Consider the following 19,567-nt stretch of genomic DNA (forward strand, 5'->3'; position numbering starts at 1 on the left):
TCTATAAGCTGCAACAGACTAAGACAAGCGTCTTGCCTCCAATTTGCCTTCCTCTGCCTCTTGGGTTTTGGACCTACTACTCGCAGGCACTGCAGTTGGTGTTGAATCCATTCTAACTAGTAGGCTATAGCAGAGCGAAAAAGCCCGGCGGAAACATGGAGCGCTTACAGTTCAGTTGGACCACGGGTTTTCGTCTGCTATGGAATCGGCGGAGCAATACAAACAAGATGGCGGACGCTTGTTTTGGCGCCCGGTTTAAAAACCCCGAAACCTATAAAAACGATAATGGGGGACCCTTTTGGGAACCAGGGTTTTTGGGTGGGGGAGTACATGCGAGTAAATAAAAAACGGTAAGGGGGGAGCCATTGGGAAACCGGGGTTTTTGGGTGGGGGGAAACCCAGATGACGACAATGAACACGAAAAACAACAAAACCCTAGCAGACAAAACCCGTTGCCAAGTAAACTGTAGGAGCTCACGTACCAACAAAATGTAGGAGGTCCCGTCCCCCGTTGTCTTAGGCTAACCAAACGACGGCAATGAACACTAAAAACCACCCCACGAAACCCTAGCAAAAAAAACCAGTGGCCAACTAAACTGTAATGAGCTCCCGTTCCAACTAAACTGTAGGAGCTCCTGTTCCAACTAAACTGTAGGAGCTCCGGTGATCGTAACCAAACGAACCAACCTAACCAAACTTAGGCCGCGTGCCCTTACCTGGCCTGGGGGCTTCGCCCCCCTGGACCCCCCAGTATAGTATATTAACAGTGATTGCTACCTAACCAAAGGAACCGACCTAACCAAACTAAGTCTGCATGTCCTTACCTGGCCGGGGGCGAAGTAAAGTTACAATTATAAATATCTAACCAATATAACTTGTCCATACATTTATGGCTGGCACCCGTATATCCTTACTGATAACTAAACAAAATTAATATTTCCGAGAATCATTGGTTAAAGTCAAGGCCACGTTGTTTGCTCGAACACATGGACTGCGTTCGAACACGTGGACTTCTAGCGAACGTGAATGTTCGGATGTGTTGAGCGTGCCTGATTCAGCAAAGCGGAAATAACAATGCGTGCTTAATTTGTCAAAATTAAATAACGTGCATTTACATTGATAACCTTACCTTGGAGATGTTGCTAGTCGTCCAATGATTGGCCGCCGCCCCCCCCCCCCCCCCCCCCCCCCCCCCCCCCCCCCCCCCCCCCCCCCCCCCCCCCCCCCCCCCCCCCCCCCCCCCCCCCCCCCCCCCCCCCCCAGAAATATAGAACTTAACAAAGAGAAATCCGAGTCGTTTCAAATCTTCTGGGTAGAGGATTTTTTTTTCTTTCTTGGCGGGACGGTTGTTTTCCGAGATGACTGAACAAGGGGAATTTGTGGACGAGGCACGGGTGGAGGTGACGAATCCGTTTGTACAGCGGGAGCGACGTCTCGTGATTGTTTGTTTTCAGCGACATTGCCTTCAACTTTGGCGGGTGTTGAAACTACTTTATTTAATTGATATACACGTTTAATTAAATCTAAGAATGCTTTAAATGGACAATCAACTTGAGTTAGGTAACGTTTTTTTACACAATACATAGCGAAATATGAATTATACAAATTTTTTTACTGTACCACTTCTAGGTAAGACATTTCATTTCAAAACCCGCCAAGTAGATTCTATCGTGTTTGTGTGTATGTTTTTCTCATGTGGTCTACAAAATGCAATGTGTGATTATGTTTTTTGTGTGATTTGAAATGTTGACTTAAAGTGTGATATGATTTCCAGCATCAGAAATGACAATTGAATCAGGATGTATGTTATCAATTAAAATAGGAAGAAGTTTCTGTAGTCCTGTCTGGTACAACCTGAAAAAATGTTTTTTGTTTTGGCGGTCAATCCCGCCGAGAACCCAACAACCATCTGCCTTTGTTGAATTTCCTTCTACCAAACTTGGACTCGTCAATCTCGACCACGTGACCAGGTCCGCCAATTTTCCGATTGTCCATCACCAGAATATCGACACAAACGTCCCGGCAGAAATTAAACCAGTCCACAAGTGTTGGGCGAGCCGATCCTCAGATTAAGTTGCTTATATTTCTGGGAAGCGTCGTGAACCCAGCCGTGGATAAAGCACTAAGATGCTCTTCAGGGAGAGATGGGACCCCGAGAAGAATGACCCGTGGAGAATCGAGATGTATTTGCGGCAGTGCCTTGCGTTGCACCGCCATTGAAAACTGTCCCCTTTTTTGAAGAGGCCAACGGTGCCTTCATTACAGGCCTTACACACGCCACTAAAATCCCCCAGTAGGCCTGTTTACATTAAATAACTAACTAGGGATCGTTCGTCTTGACACAAAATGTATATGTCTTCCAGCGTGAGGGGAACGGCGGCAGCGAACGCCACGTGCGGGAACACGACAAATTCTCGGCAGAAGAAGACATGACGAAGCACTGAACTGGCTGAGAAGCAGGACAGACTGAAGGGTCGAGGAAGGTCGGGCAAAGGTCCATTTTGTTCCAGGTACTAGTTATCCTAGCGGATAACTAGTACCTGGAAAATATGTATCGAAGAATGTAAAAAAATGTAGGTCATACAAGATGAGTTGGGCAAGGAAAGAAACATCGAATAATGGGGAAAAAATTATTTCCTACAGATTATGTTTGGCACGGTAAACTATCGTGGGCAAGAGTCAAAATATCGAATAATGAAAAAAAATGGAACTCCTGCAAATTAGTTGGGCAAGCATGGAAAAAAAAATAAAAAAAAAGAATAACGAAGGGAAAAACAAAAAAAATGGAGCTCTTACAGTTCAGTTGGGCATGGGTGAAAATATAGAATACTGTAAATTAAATTGGAGGTCCTAAAGATTAGTTGGGCAAGATTAAAAATATCGAAGAGAATCGGCGGACTAATACCAACAGGATGGCTGCCGTTTGTTGTGGCTTTCATGTTGATGCATGTTCGGGTTCGGTCCTGTGGGGTTGGGTCGGGTTTGGTCGGCTGGGGTCGGGTTTGGTCGGCTGCGGGTCATCTGTGAGAACTACTTACCTTGGCGGAGGGATTACGGACCGGGCAAAATGGGTGTTACACGGTCCGGTCAACTGAACTGTAATCTAACCCAAACAATGGTCTGTTGTTGTTTGAAGCGTCCGCCAAAATTACAAAAAAAAATATAGGTACCCGGAAAATAAATACTTTTAAATTCAACAATAATATACAGATCACAAGGTTAATATCACAATTAATGAATATATTGAATTTTTAAAATACTTTTTTTATTAAAATAATGGCAAAAATTGTATATTCATGGATTGTAGCACTATATTTTCCGCTATTGTTAGCGATCTTCGCTTAAAAGTTTCTCCTAAACATACTGTTTTTTTTATAGCTAAGAGATTCTCTCAGAGCGTTGATAAAACACACTTAGAAGTTCCTCTGAACTATGAGTGATTGAGTGACTTAAGAGAGAATATTTGAGATGTCATAGGAGCTATGATAAATACGGGCCCTGGTCTTATTGTTTCGGACCAGGAAATCAAATTTGAGATGGGGGATGTCGGGCGACTTTTGAGCGGATAGACAAGTTTAATCAATTTCAGGAACGCCCGAAATGGACACAGAACGTCTTGTAGATACCGCTTCTGGATACAGTACGTAGAAAAATAGCTTTCGTAAAGTTTTTCTGCGTACCATGTCTCGGTAGGGCGCTCCGTTTAGGAACACGCCACTGTGATTCTATAGTGTTCGTGTGTACATTTGGGTCGTCCGGGCTAACGAAGTTAAGGCTGTGGTTCGCGACATTATGCGCAAAATAATGATCCCGGACTTTGCTGTATGACTTCCAACAATCAGATAAGATTGTGGTTTCTGGAGGTACGTTATCAAGCAACACCGGGATCAGTGTTTCGGCAGAACGTTCAGGAACCACCTTGAAAAAGGTCTCGCGTGTCTGTTGGTCAATGCCACCGAACACCCAAGATCCGTCCACCTTTCGGCCACAGTTGTACTTCCGTTTCCCAAATTTAGATTCGTCGATACTGAACAATATGACCAGGACCACCGATTTTCTTATTATCAGCACACAGGATTTGGCAACATACATCTCTACAAAAATTATACCAATCGACCATGGTGTTCGGCGCCAAAGGCATAACCAAATCTGTGACAACACACTGTGGGATCTTCTTTGTGAAGCAAAATATTAATATAACAATTGTTTCAAGAGACAAACGCGACTTTTCAAAAAAGGATCCGTGCCGAACTGATACCTTCTTACCGCACTTGCTGTTTGTACATCGCCACATGTATACGCTTGGCCCGTGGCCATTCGCTGGTCCCATGGTTTCATGAATCAATCGGTTTGCCTGCTGTTGCATGTTGTGGCATAACCCCCGAATAGGTCCCCAAGTAACCCTTCCCTATATAACCCACTTATAAATTCGTCAGTGTTTCTTAAAAGCTCGAGAAGGATACCAATATACAAATGCATATATTGATCGAACTGGTCAGCAGTAACACTTCGGAAACAATACGGAATGAGTTCTATCTATGGCGGCGGTGTAGAACGGAAAGGGCAAATTTTGTGACTGCAGGTATGATTGTCTGATTCATATTCATGGAACACGTATTTATTGGTTGGGAGGAAATTAATCCATGTCCCTTGGAAATGACCTGGGTCAACCTGATACAGGATTGGTTTGGTTTAAAATTTCCCGCGTTGGGGGCGGGCCGACGTACAGCGCCTGTTCGCGGCCAACTCAAGAACTACGGGAGCTCCGACCGCCGTGTCAGCCTTCACATCAAGTGGGTACGTACTTAGAAAAATTTAAGTTTCACGGGAAATATTGGCGGATGGTATTTTGGCGTAAAATGGTCGGATAAGTGACTTTTCTGGTATATTTTGGAATTCTGGACAACTTTTATTCTATGCATTTTGTTATTTGGGGTATTGGTTCTGGAATTGTAGGATCTGTCCCCGGGTCTGCGAACTACCCTATCTTTAACCAATAGGCTTTACCATGCCGAAAATATGCACTAAACTCTAGCCTGGGCTACGATACTTAATCATTTATAGTAAACAAGCATGAAATATATCCAACCAAACCAATCTTAGCCTAGCACACACATACCAGTACCATAGGCTAGGCTATGGGCCTTTGTGTACGCCTATGTTATAATGATCAATCAATAATTTCTAGGCTACTTGTGCAGAATAGTTACATGTATAGTTGCATGATATGAATGCATGAAAATGGGTCAAAATATTAAAACAAACTCTAGATTTTTACAAGTAGTTACGCCAGCATCGCTAAGGTTGGGAAATTCACATTTCAGGGCTCGTGACCTCGTCCCATTTACACTTCTTAGGTAACTTTTCATGAACAGTTCATCAGTATGGTCCCACAACACTGGGAACACACTTATTCTTTCCAAAAGCCCTTGCACAGCAAAGGACGTCCACAGATAATGACGACTTTGTGTGGGAAGAGACATTGTCTGAGAGTATGTACTATCAGCAGCAGCCATCTTGTTTGTTTACACTTAGGCGGTCGCTCGCAGTTCGTGCTCAGTGCTTCCTGTCCAGTCGGGAAGCCAATGTCTCGAGCTAAAAGCTTCCCGGATTTCCATTTTCGGCATCAGCGGCTCACTGCTGGAGAAGAAAAGGCCTCGTGTGAGGCCACTGTAATACTAATGATTGGCCATCAAATTCTTAAGATTTAATTTCTCCTCGTTAGTATTTGATGGCTAAAATTGGTATTAGAAGACACTTGGCCAATGCTATACTTATTCGTAGATATTCTAATGTATATCTCTTTACCAGTCTTTATTCTCTATATATAAGAGAATGTAGTATTGTGCCATTATTAAACAGTCCCCAATAAGAAAAGTGTTAAAATCCTCATTCATACTGAAAAAGCAACACTGGGAGCTCCCAGAGTTTGTGGGACGGTCAGGAAACATCTCAAAGGTCCCGCGTGTCTGTTGGTCGAGGCCACCGAAGACCCAGGATCCATCAACCTACTGCCACAGTTGTACTCCAGTTCCCCATATTTACTTCTTGACGTCGCACTGTCGCAATTTCTTACCAAAAATAAGAAACAGATTTATAGTTTGTGGTGACATTTTTACATTTCAAAGAAAGATCCTTACTGAACAGATACCTTCTTTTGGCACTGAGAATTCTGCAGTTTGCCACATGTAAATTGGTTGCCCAGTGGTCTGGTTGATTCCATCTTGGAGGAATCTTCTGTTTCTGATGTTGCATGAGATACACAAACTGGGATATTAATCACCAGCTGATCATTCTTCGTACAGGCACCTTGTGAATTCATCCTCATTACAGAAAAATCAAAGTTAAATTGAGAAGAAGAGGAATTATAAGTAGTCTGCAGACAATAGTTTTGGGAACAAAACTTTGTCGTGACGCTCCATCTTGGCAGTTAAAGACTGAAAGAAAGCTTGAATTTTTTTTAGGGCATTGGTCTATGAATCATATCAAAGAACCTTTTGACCAGTCACATGTATTTAATCCATGGGCCTTATGGGATGACCTGGGGGCAACCATGTATAAAATTGGTTGGAATTAAGGAGTATGGGAGAGCTGTGCTGTTTGGCACCGTTCATGCCACCTGGGTACTTGGTAAAAGTTCCGTTCCGCAGAAGAAAATTGGCGGTCTGCAAATTGACACAAACTGTTCAGGCAGGTTACTTTTCGGATAGATTTTGGCACAACTGAACAATTTTTTATTCTATGCAGTTTATTTGGTGTTATTTGTAATGAGTATTAGTCACGTCCATTGGATAAACAAACTGGCCGGTATTTTCTCGTATTTGGTCACTTGTCCTGGTTACAATCATTGTCATTCTCTGCTTAAGTCTTGTAATTCCCACGACCTAATCCAGATAAGGTCAGTGGCTGGAGTAATATGGTTTTTTCTTTAGAAAGGGGAAGGGGGGACCTCCTAAAAGAACTAATTCTGTGAATGAAAAGTTATGTCCCTGCAGTTTGCAATACCCTGTAAAGTTTTGCTTGTGACTTTATTTTCCCTAGTCTTCCAATGTCTTTGCACCTCACAACAGCAGGATTTTTAGTTTTTTATTTTTCTCTCTAGTAAGGTACATTATTTTCAGTAACAATGTTCCTTTGAATTTGTTGTTTCAGTTAGACTATTTATATTTATAGTTGAGGCTGGGTTTATTAGCTCCTATACAGTCCCTATGAAGAGGGCTGTCCTAGCAAGTCAACTTTTGGTTAAAGGGATTATTTTGTTCACTGGTATTTTAAGTAACTCGCTGTGGGCCTGGTAGTTTTGTCATGTTGGTGTGCTCTTAATTACTTCGTTTTTTTTTTTTTTTTCAGGTTTACTTATGATAGTACTCTTAGTTTAGTTAATGCCTTTGAGTATAATGGTGTACAGCTGAGATGAACTTTAGATGACTGAATTTTAGGCGTGTCTTAATTCTAATTAACATCTAAACTGGCCATATTGCTACGTGGATGGTGTAAATTAACAATTCGTGCTAGTGACAAGTAAAAGGATCATATTAAGGCACCTGCATTCAAACATGGCTAGCTTCGCTTGCAAGAAATTAGTCTTGTGTAATTTGATAGTACGTTTAACACTTGATTAGCCTGTGGGTGATTGGGAAAGTAGATTCCACAAGTAAGTTCATGCCATGTGGTATAACCTAACCCTTATCAGTGGAATAAAATGTTTCAAGGAAAGTTGTATTAGGGTACTGTTCAGTTAGGCATCATCAGGTCTGTATGGGTTAAGATTTTTCAGCATTTTGAATAAGAGCTCGTGAGGCTTTAAAGTTAGGTTGCCGAGTTTTGTATTTTACTGCAATGAAGGACACTTAAGACATGTGGACCACACAGGCAAATCTGAAGGCAGCATTGTATGGCATTTGCTGAGATAAATTACTGATCCTTAAACCAGTCTTAGTAATCTTAGGGAAGATCTGGAAAAAGACAATGTGAAACGCTGCTTTCTTTGGCACAATTATGGAACAACTTAACACAGATGAGGAGCTGCTGACCAGGAAGAGATGAGCGAGCTTGCAACCTCGCCCAGGAAGACATTTGACTAATAGGTATGTTGAGGCATTTTCGGGAGTAGGTTGGTTACATTCAAGACTGGTACCTACACAGTAATATAGGCACCTTTAAATACTGTTCTTCATTCATAAATTATAAATACTGATGTTTGGTAGTGACTGTGCCTGCTAAAGAATATTCAAACTCCAGATATTCATATTAAAAGAAAGTATACAGGTTATTGTGACTGGGATTTCATTTACACAAAAGCGGAGACTAGTTTGTTGTAAATTGGTTTGTGACAACAAACTAGTCTCTTCCCCCACCAACCCTTTAAGAATTTATCAATCCTTGTCCTTTTATTGGTAGTTTTTAAATAGCCCCTTGATGCGAGAAGATTGTTATTGGTCCTCAGTCTTGGTAGGCTGAGTGTGTTAAATGAATAGCGGGTTTGTCAGAATAATTTCTATTTTTCAGGTTTTGCTTAGAACTAGAGTAGTGATCAGCACCCTGCCAAGTCTAACATAAATCAAGATTTAAGGTTGATGCAGCAACATAAGGCTTGTACTGAATTTTACTGAAATATACAGATCTTGATAGAATGACATACAGGAAATATGTGAGTGACTGGTGCTGGGAAATTATTTTGAACACTGTCCAGTAGTCCAGTCTACAATGGTGAGTATTAGTGTATATAGTTGGGTGTTTTGTGTAAGATACACTTGCTGGACATTTTTTTCTGGACATTTTTTTAATAATAAACCTGATGTAATTGACACTGAAAGGTCTGTTAAATTTTGCATGACACTGAGTTTTGAAAATATCTTAATAGAACGTGGAGCAAAATTGTAAGATGGTGACTCGACAATGTCGGCCATTGTTTGGATAGGTTGAAAGGCTGTGCTTATATGAATATTTTTCATAGTTTTCAGGGTGGTTTGGAGTGAAGCTTGAGAATTGGCTACCCAGCTGTAGTAGATGTGTTGTTTGTGCCACGCACATAATGAAAAGTCGACTTGCTTAAGATTACAGTCTGGAGCTGTATGCCACAAGGAGCTACAGAAACTGCAGTTTGAAGTACATATGTGGAGACTGCCTTGAAGGATACAAGAAAATAAGTGCTGATCTGCAAGCAGAGTTCAGGTTAGTCTATGCCTAGCTTGTATAATCTGTGCAGCTGACATCCACTGCTAAAGAGTTGTGTAAAGTATCTTTTTTTAGCTGATCCACATCCCATTTGCAGGTTTTAACAAAAAAATCTCACTTTGGCTACTGGTATGAGTCTCGAACCTTGTAACCCCTTAACGGCTTTTTGCAGCCAGTTCTCTGTGCATATTTTTAACATGATTTACACCACAATTTACACATTTTGGACAGGACTACCCTGGCATGCTGTTGTATTCTAGAGTAAGAAGGGTGGTATATAGGACGACCTATGTGAGGCAGCAATAATCGCAGTGTTACCAGCTCTTTTCGAGCTAAAGATGAGAGCAATTTCTCTTTGGTGGGTACTATAGTAAACATGTTGAACTGCTTGGTGATTCTTCTGCAGTAGTTATATTTACTGTATTTATAATCTACAGGAGTGTTGTAGTGTAGAAATTTTAAAAACTACAGTACTTCCAGCAGTAATATCTGGATGTGCAAACTTTCTGTAGTCCGGGCTGGCTTTAAGGCAATTTGCATACACTAGTAAATTATGGTAAAGTGCATCAAGGCCATTTGAAAAATTCTGATGCACATTGCCAATTTTCTAATTAAATTTCTATATTACCACATATGCTTTCATAAAAGGATTTAGTTTTAGTGAGGGATGAACCATTTTATATTCCTTTTTTCTTTATCACCTCTGAGCTTGGGTGTAACTCCTTTGAATACAGGGACATTGAGTATATTTATCTTGAAAATAGTGAAGCCAGACATACAATTGTAACTTTGATTCATGTTAGATCTATCCATAATGAATGCTTGTAGTTTAAACTATTGGTTGACTATGGTTGAAATAGTCTGGGATAAGGATAACCACATGGATATTTTTAGACACCATTTTCTGATCGTAAGAGTAGTGACTGAATGTATGCTCTTAGAAATATAATTTCTATGTATTGTATCTATTTACAGGACTGGAGTGGCTGGAACTACCATGAAATCCTTTTTGTGGAAAACAAAATCATCCGTCGTCTGGATATCTTGATGTCTTTCTACCCTTAACTAAGGCCTGGATCCTTAAATTCTTAGGCCTAGCTTGTGACTCAAGCATTGGAGTCGAAAACTCCTGACAGAAATTGTAAAACTGTAGCATCACTTTAGCTTTCCAGACTCTGCAGCTAAACAGAATCTGTAGTTTGAAATGGATTTTAATGTTGATTAAACAAAAAAAAATCATATTCCATTCCATTCCATTAAACAAAAACAAAAATTGAAAACTTTTTGACCTTGATCCTTAACTTAAAGGGTAGCTGCAATAAGTCAGTTAGCAATTTTAGCATTGTACTAAATTTAATCAAATTACTTGGCATGCCTTTTCCAGTTTTATAAAGGTTAGGAGATGATTTGTCAGCAAACCATGGTCATAAATTGGTAGCAAGTCTCATTACGTTTACATGGAAAAGTACTGTCCAAAAATACTATCCAGCTTTCCCTTGTAATATTGAATAGTCCTGAAAACTCTGTACCCAAGACCAGAGGGAAACCATGCACCCCTGCTGTTCCATGGTGGGATGAACCCTGTGGGAATTTGAAGAAAATTCCCTGGAAATTATAGAACCTGTGGGAATTTGAAGAAAATTCCCTGGAAATAATAAAAGCTGTGGGATTTTTTTGAAAATTTCCTGGAAATGATCAAACCTGTGGGAATTTGAAGGAAATTTCCTGGAAATGATCGAACCTGTGGGAATTTGAAGAAAGTTCCCTGGAAATGATCAAACCTGTGGGAATTTGAAGAAAATTCCCTGGAAATGATACAGGCATTACAAATCCAGTCAATCTGAACAGGAAAATCTACCAACAAACTGGCAAAACTGAAAAAATATTTTACAAAATGTAAAGTAAATCCAGGCTTTTTTATATATATAAATGGCATAAGTTCTGAGACCCCAACTATGTTAATCTGGAAAAATATAAGTCTTAAGTGGCAAATACTTTCGAACGCCAACACTGATAATTGATGGAGACCTTGTCACCAAGCCAGATGAAGTTGTTGAAACACTGGGTGAGTATTTCCCTGAAATATAGTTTTATATTGGCTATCAAAGTCAGTTCCAATTAGAAATTCAACCATTTCCTCTTAATTTGAATTCTGGCAGTTGTGAATCTTCAATCACAAGTTAAAACTTGTAAGGGCTGCCCTAACACCATATGAATCCACATCCCCCAGGAATGATAATGTTCTTTATAGCATGATAAAAAAAAATCTTCCAGATTCAGCTAAATCTTATCTCAATGTCTTAAACAAAATATGACAAAATGGTGTTTTTCCCTCTTCCTGGAAGATTGCAGTTGTTCTCATTAAGAAACCATTGAAAGAACTACGTCGTCCTGCAAGCTACCGGCTAATATCTCTTAAAAGTTGTGGGTGAAAATACTCTTTAGGAAATGGTAAATTCAAGACTGTAAGTGACATCTAGAGAAAAGGGGTTCATCTGTCCAATTTAGCTTTAGAAGGCATCTTTCCATGCCCCCCACACTAGTAAGATTATCATCCCCATTCAGCAAGTTTCTCAAAAAAACAAGACTATGTATTGGGAATTAAGGGTAATATGTTGAATTTCATAGTCACCTTATTTTGCTGTGGCTATAAACAGTATTGTAGAATATGTCTTGTTTTGTTTGTAGACCTTGCCATATATGTCTGTTAATGCATTGGCAATTGGGCTGACGACAATGGCTTCAGATTCTCTCCTTCCAAAACCGGCAGTGTTATTAAAGTGTACTTAAAGGAAACTATCCTAAACATTTACGCTTTATGACACTATAGTAGTTTCACAACCGTGCATTTGATGTCTAGGCCAGTCCCTTACGATGCTCTTGATTGGCTGTTGATAAACCAGTCGCGGGGCTGGTAACAGTCTCGAGAGTTTACATGGGCAGGATGCATGTTCCACCTCTCCTGAGGGATGCTTTTGAAAGGCTTATCACTAAGGAGAGGTGGAACATAGATCCTACCCGTGTGAACTCTCGCAAGTGTGTCCAGCCCGTGATTAGCTAATCAACAGCCAATCAGGAGCGTCGTAAGGGACTGACCTAGACTTCGAATGCACGGTTAATGAGAATCTTCTATAACATATGAGGAGGAGGTAGTTTTTATGGATGATTTATGATAAGCGGACATGGGCTATTCATATTGACTCATTGAAAAAGAAGATAAAGAAATTCCTAAACATTTTGAAAGTCTCGGGTTTTAAGTTGGGTGCTGGTAAGAGATCACTTTTACTGTTGTATATATAACTGTAAATTTAAGCTTGAATATGGTTGCAAATTCTACTCTATAAATGCCAGGAAACTCAAGGGGTTTGGGTGTAGCTGATTATCTGGTCTAAGAACATGCAATGCGCGATTTCGATTTTTGGGCATTCCACTGAGGGATGAGAGATGTGTATTTCTGGTGATAACTTTCACTCTTGACGTGGTTCGGAAGTCACGTAAAGCCATTGGTCTCGTTGCTGAATACCCCCTGATCCCAACTCCTTGAGGTGGGGGGCTTAGGGATCCACTGCAGAGGGAGTATGCCCCCCGTATGCCTACTCTCTCTGTGTGGATCCAACTGAACATTGGGACCTTTCACTCCTTTACTCCTCCTCCTCTAAATTTTCCCTCTTCCCTCCTTCTTCTTTCGTTGACGACCTTGGCGTGGTTTTGGAGTATTGAATTGAACGCTCTTTTAACTTGATGGAGGGTGGAGTTGGACGGCATGCCACTCCACCCGTAAAACTAGAGTACCTGACGTGGTCGAGCGAGGGGAAATTTTTATGTCAAGCCATGCCCCACAGTGCTGGGTCCGATCTCTTGGACTGACGACCCTTAAGGGCACCTGTGGGTATGGCGTATATCCAGGTGGAGTGTCCCAGGGCAGTTACCATAGCGTAACAGTATTGCTCCTCCCTCAGTTGGGGGCCTCCTTGGTGAGAGGGATCTCATCCTGGACGAAATATTTAAACTATATATATGGAAACCAAAACAAAAACCCCTACGACTTCTGGCATGGCAATGGACTGTTCTAAGGAAAACCCAGGTAATGAAGAACAGGCTGGTATTAAAACTTTAATACCATACAAGCCACAAAGAAAAAGCAAATTTAGAATTGACCCAACCTTGACTCACTTCGACTCCCTCTTTGGGAGTTGGAAGTTGGTCAAGGTTCTTGACTTGGAAACTGACAGAAAAATATCAGCATTAAGATTGGAAAATTATTTGTTAAGTAGGCACCCAACCTCAGAAATGTCATTTAGACAAATAAAAGAACAGGAGTGGTTAATAGAAACCACTACAAAAAATCAATCTGAAAATTATTTAACCATAAAGACATAGACAATATAAAAGTAACGATAAGAAAGCACGACAATATGAACAGTGTACAGGGTACTGTAGTACTTCCAAAAGTGAAGAGCCAATAGAGAAAAATATTTTGCTGGATTCCCTTAAAAAAGGTACAACAATATACAAGATTGTGAAGTTTACAGTATAACCAGTAAACAAAAGTAATGAAAAGACATTGAAAATAGCAAAAATAAAATTTGAAGGCCAAGAATTGCCTTTCAAAATTAAAATCATGGGACAAAATAGAGAACTGAGACTTATGTTCCAAAACCACTACAGTGCCAAAACTGCAGTAAATATGGGCATACATGGAAAAATTGCAGAAATATATCGATTTGTGCATATTGTGGATCTGACACATACCACAGTGGAAGTGTGGTGAACCAAAATGTGTAAAACTGGCCAAAATCACCATGCTAGGTCTAAGGAGTATGTACTATATATACATACAGAACTGAAATTACTTCGGAGAGATCAGGAATGCCAATAAGAGAAGCCAAACTAGAGTTGAGAGTTAGAGGAATGCATGATCCGCTAGGAAGCAAATGTTCTCTGCTGCATGAGCTCAAAGAATGAAACAAAAATGGAAGCAAATAACAAACCCCTAATAGATAAATCAGAAGAAAAAATAACTACAAGAAACTAATATAGCAAGAAATCAAGATACTTGTGCAACTGTATGTTCAAATTAAATTTGAAGATATTGGAGGAATTAGAAACACAAGAGAATAATACATATATAGCTGAAATATTACAAGATAATTATAATGAGCTGGAAGCTAAAGATAAAAAGAGGCCTTTAGAGAGAACTCCACCCAACCAAGGAGGACAAGCAAAACACAAGAGCTAATTCAAAAGACAAAAAAAGACTACTTGAAACAACGTCACCCAATCCAAAAAACAAATTAAACAATCAGTAAGACCCAAAATCTATATGGATAAAAATGAATACCGAGAAGACAAAGTCAACGAAAATTGCTTGCAAACAAAAAATGAAAAAAGAGAAACCCAAATAAAAGAGAAAGTTTAAAACATCAGATAAATTGAAGAAAGTATTGAAATAGAACCCAAGAGCAAAAGCCATTTAAATGCACCTCTAATAAAAAAGAACATCTGAGACTCTTCAGCCAATAAAGAAAACAATAGCAGAAATACATCACCCACCAAAAGAAGAACAAAGTACAGCAAAATTACACAACTTCAATAAAATTCAAAGTTCAGGAAAACAAATAAAGATACTAAAACAAAACCCTAAACCTTCTTAAAATGTCTATTTACAGTGGAATATCAGAGTATACGTATCAATAATAAAACTTAAATCACTAATTAGAGAATGTAATGCAAATATTATTTGCTTACAGGAAACTAAAATAGGTAACAATGTTCTCAATGCTGGCATAAATTATAATGTGTGGAAATCAACAACAAATTTTAAATGACAACAGCCAAGGAGGATCTGCAATCATAACTCATTCTTCAATCAAATGCCAACCTGTTAGGATTAACTCGGTAATACAGGCATGTGCAGTTCAAGTATTCCTAGAAAAAAAAAAATAACTATGCTCAATATATATGGAACCGTCGTTAGAAAGTCGCTTAATAGATCATCTGGAAATAATAGACCAATTACCAAAACCTTACTTATTAGTAGGTGACTTCAACGCCAAACATCCCATGTGGGGAAGTACATCATATGACAGGAGAGGAAACACTGTCCTAGATTTTATAGATAACAAAAATTTGATTATTTTAAATGATGGTTCTCCAACAAGATTTGATGTTTATCATAATAGCACCTCTGCAATAGACATCACTTTATGTTCCCCAGAAATTGCCACAGATTTCAGTTGGAAAGTAAATAATAATTTATTTGGGAGTGACCACTGGCCAATACAAATTGAGCTAAAAAATAATTCTAATATAACATATATACCGAAGAGGAAAATGGAAGAAGCCAAATTGGAATTTATATAAAGAGAAAACGGTGATTAACAAAAACTATCTGACTTTACAAACCACATAGATGCTTATGAACATCTAGTAAAAACAATAGATGATAAAGCAAATGAAACTATTCCAGTTACCTCAGGCAATCCGACTAGCCACTGGTACCCTGGTGGAATGAAGAATGTAAAGCAGCAAGGAAGATTACGAGAACATGCTTTAGAAAGATACTGAGACATAAATTGGTGATGCCAATAGAATTGCATATTTGAGAGCTAAAGCAAAGCAGAAAAGAATATTCAAGATAGCCAAAAGAAAATCATGGAAAAAATATATTAATAATATAAATTCTAAAACTCAAGACAAAGAAATCTGGAAGAAAATAAATAAACTGCAGGGTAGATATCGGCCAGAACCATTACCTACATTAAAAGTAGAAAACAAATATTTCAAATCCCAAAGTAGTCGCAAATGAATTGGGAAAATGTTTCGCCAAAACATCTAGTATCTCGAATTATACAAAGAAATTCCAATTAAAAATCAAAAATTATGTCCCAATACCAATAAAATCTAATAATCAGGAATCTATAATCTTCCTTTCACCATGGAAAAACTGGAAAATGTCCTGAAACTTGCAAGTCCAACAGCTCCAGGGGAAGACAACATTAGATATGAAATGATAAAAAACCAAATACCAGAAGAAAGCCAAACCTTTTTATTAGAAATTTTAAATGAATTATGGCACTCACAGCATACCTAAAACCTGGAAAGAATTCTTTAATCATACCAGGCTTAAAACCAGGAAAGACCCAGAGTCACCAAGCAGCTATAGGCCAATAGCCCTTACTAGTTGTCTAAGTAAGATATTTGAAAAAAATGGTGAATAACAAGACTAATATGGGTATTAGAAGAAAATAAACAGCTATTGTCAAACAGACAGTTTGGATTCAGGAAAAATAAAAGTACCATAGATCCCCTCTTAATGATTACAAGGGAGATACAAAATGCAATGGTTGGTATAAAAAATCAACAATAGGAGTATTTTTTGATTTAGAGAAGGCATATGATACCACCTGGAGGGGAGCGATTTAAAAAAAATTGATAGAATGGGGAATAGGAGGCAATTTATATGAATATATTAGGGAATTCCTATCTGAAAGATATATAAAAGTCAAAGTGGGGGCAGAAATCTCTGAATCATTTATCCAGGAGGAAGGAATCCCCCAAGGCAGTGTACTAAGCGTGGCATTGTTTGCTATAGCAATAAATGAGATAATTGAATGATCCCACCAGGAGTCCAAGGATCCCTTTTTGTAGATGACTTCGTCATATATAGTAGTGGTGAAAAGCGCTGGACATACCCAACAGATTGCAAGCAGCCATAAATATAGGATAAAAAATGGGCCGATAACAAGGGTTTTAAACTTTTCACGCAAAAAACTAAGCGATCAGATTTACAAGATCAAGAAAACAGGAATTAATTCCTACTTTATTCAAAAAATGTATATAATTGAATATGATGATGAGATAAAATTCCTTGGTGTAATACTTGATAAAAAACTTACATATAAAGAACATATAGAACAACTGGCGATAAAAGTAAGAAATCCTTAAATATAATAAAAGTAATTGCGCATAATGACTGTGGGTGCTGATAGAACCTCTCTGATAAAGTATATAAGGCTATTTGTCTAAGTAAACTTGATTATGCATGTCAAGTATATGGTAGTGCTTCTAAAACCCTATTACAAAACTGGATGTCATACATAACATGGGTATTAGACTATGCACTGGAGCCTACAGAAACTTCCCCCGTGGAAAGTCTGTATGTAGAAGCAGGAATAGATCCCCTGAAAGTACGAAGAGAAGAATTGGATTAAAATATATAGCTAAAATAAATAACCTTAATGATAATCCAAACACCAAATATATGAAGAACATAACAAATAATTATGACAATAAACCAAGAGCCTCTAAACCATTGGAAAATAGATTAAAACCTGATAGAACATCTAAAATTAGGAACAAGTAGCATATCAAAAATAACCATCTCCCGAAAATACCTCCGTGGAGACAGCTAAAATAGTAAATCGTGAAAAAACATTTAATAAAAAGGTAACCGATGCACAATTAAAGAGTGAATTTCGTCACACAGGAAAAACATAAACGGGACATTAGTATTTATACAGATGGTTCCAAGTCGAAGGAGGGTGTAGGCTATGCTGTAGTAACAAAAAATATAAAAATAAGGGAAAAAATTCCCAAAATATGCTCGATATTCACTGCAGAGATAAATGCTATATTAGAGGCTATAAAACACACCTTTATGGTGAAGAAGGCAAACGATACCTTTGTAATATACACGGATTCTTACGTGCTTTAGAAGCGCTAAGACAATACACAGTTTCTCATCCCGTAATTGAAGAAATAGGGAGGTGGATAGATATAATAGTAAAACGGAAATCTACCAATATAAAACTATGTTGGGTCCCTTCCCATGTGGGCATAAAGGGTAATGAAGAGGTGGTAAAAAAGAAGCCAAAAGGCAGTAAAAAAGGAGTCTATCAAAAAATACAAATACCTTACAAATGACATTAAAACAACAATAAATGAATACTGTCAATCAAAATGGGAAAAAGAATGGCTAGAGTAGAATCATAAATTAAAGCATATTAAACCATCTGTAAATCCTTGGAATAGACAACAATGTCAAAGAAGGGAAGATGTCATATTAACAAGATTAAGAATAGGACACATATCTTAACACACAAATACTTGATGTTGCAAGGCGAGGAAAGACAGGCCCCTTACTGTGACCATTGTCGTACTCTGGTCACAGTCCGTCATCTGCTAATTGAATGTAATAAATTCGAAAGAAAACGAAGATCCAACAACATATATAACATACCACTTGAAGAACTATTGGGAGAAAATGCCCCGCTTCAAAACATAGTAAATTACCTCAGAAATAAACCTGCTTTATATGATATAACACGTCTTATAGTATCATAGTTATACAGTAAGCGCTGAATGGCCTTTGCTGCCCCAGTGCTTGGTGTTACACCTAAATTTATAAAACCAACCTCTTGTATTCTAAATGCCAAGTGTAGCTTGCAATAACTCACTGCCTTTTGTATGGTACTAAACGCCAAGTGTAGATTGCAATAACTCTCTCCCTCTTGTGTGGTACTAAACAAGCATAGCTTGCAACAACTCCCTATCTCATATGGTCTTAAGTCAATTGCAGCTTGCAATAACTCCACTAAACCTCAATAACTCCTCTCTCGTGTCTTGTGTGGTACTAAAAGTCAATTGCAGTTAGCAATAACTCCCTCCTCTATACGTCAAGTGTAGCTTGCAACAACTCCCTCTCGTGTGGTACTAAACATCAAGCGTAGCTTGCAACAGTGAAACGTTAATTTACTGATCGCTTAATCAACTAAAAAAAAAATAAAGATTTTCTTATACTGGGGAACAGGAATTTTGAATTTTTATTCTTTCTATAATCAATTTTAAGTCAATCCTTCAGAGCTGAACAAACAATTAAGCTAGTCAGTTATAAATAAAAAAAAAAACATGTCCTTTATAGAATTAGAATAACGAAATAAGCAGGATAATATAGAAGCTATGTTTTGATAAAGGAACCTGGAGCCGTTTCAAAGAATATTCCTGTCTACCACTACTACTGCTACCCGAGGAATGATATTAAATTTTCATAAATAATGACTCAATACTGTCACTGAAATATTGATCGTTAAGAATGTCCTCCTCGAACTAGAGACCAATTCAATGTTTCAACTGTTTCAAGTTTGGTCATTCATCAAAAGTATGTAGGAACGCAAAAGTTTGCATAAATTGCTCTGCCCCTGACCATGGTATTTGTTCTGAAACACCAAATTGTTGTAATTGTCAGCTGAACCATAAGGCTAATGATAAAAACTGTGAAGCATACAAAGATGAACTATCAGCAATAAATAAGGCTAATGCTGAACACATTAGCATAGGATATGCCAAACAACAATTGGGCCAATCAAAGAGCTATGCAAGAGCTCTAAAC

The 19,567-nt window shown here is 38.6% G+C and overlaps 2 long non-coding RNA genes across 3 annotated transcripts in view; one reads left to right on the plus strand and one right to left on the minus strand.

The window, feature by feature from the left end:
• The window catches only part of LOC135221124 (uncharacterized), a 177,500-nt gene that overhangs the window by 8,264 nt on the left and 149,669 nt on the right, over positions 1-19,567 (minus strand). The window lies entirely within an intron of this gene.
• On the plus strand, positions 7,143-9,167 carry LOC135221562 (uncharacterized). Its single transcript, XR_010316033.1, has 3 exons — positions 7,143-8,087; positions 8,509-8,709; positions 8,957-9,167. It is a non-coding gene; the product is annotated as an uncharacterized LOC135221562 (long non-coding RNA).

The sequence above is a fragment of the Macrobrachium nipponense genome, chromosome 2 (assembly GCF_015104395.2).
Source record: "Macrobrachium nipponense isolate FS-2020 chromosome 2, ASM1510439v2, whole genome shotgun sequence".
Taxonomy (NCBI): Eukaryota; Metazoa; Arthropoda; class Malacostraca; order Decapoda; family Palaemonidae; genus Macrobrachium; species Macrobrachium nipponense.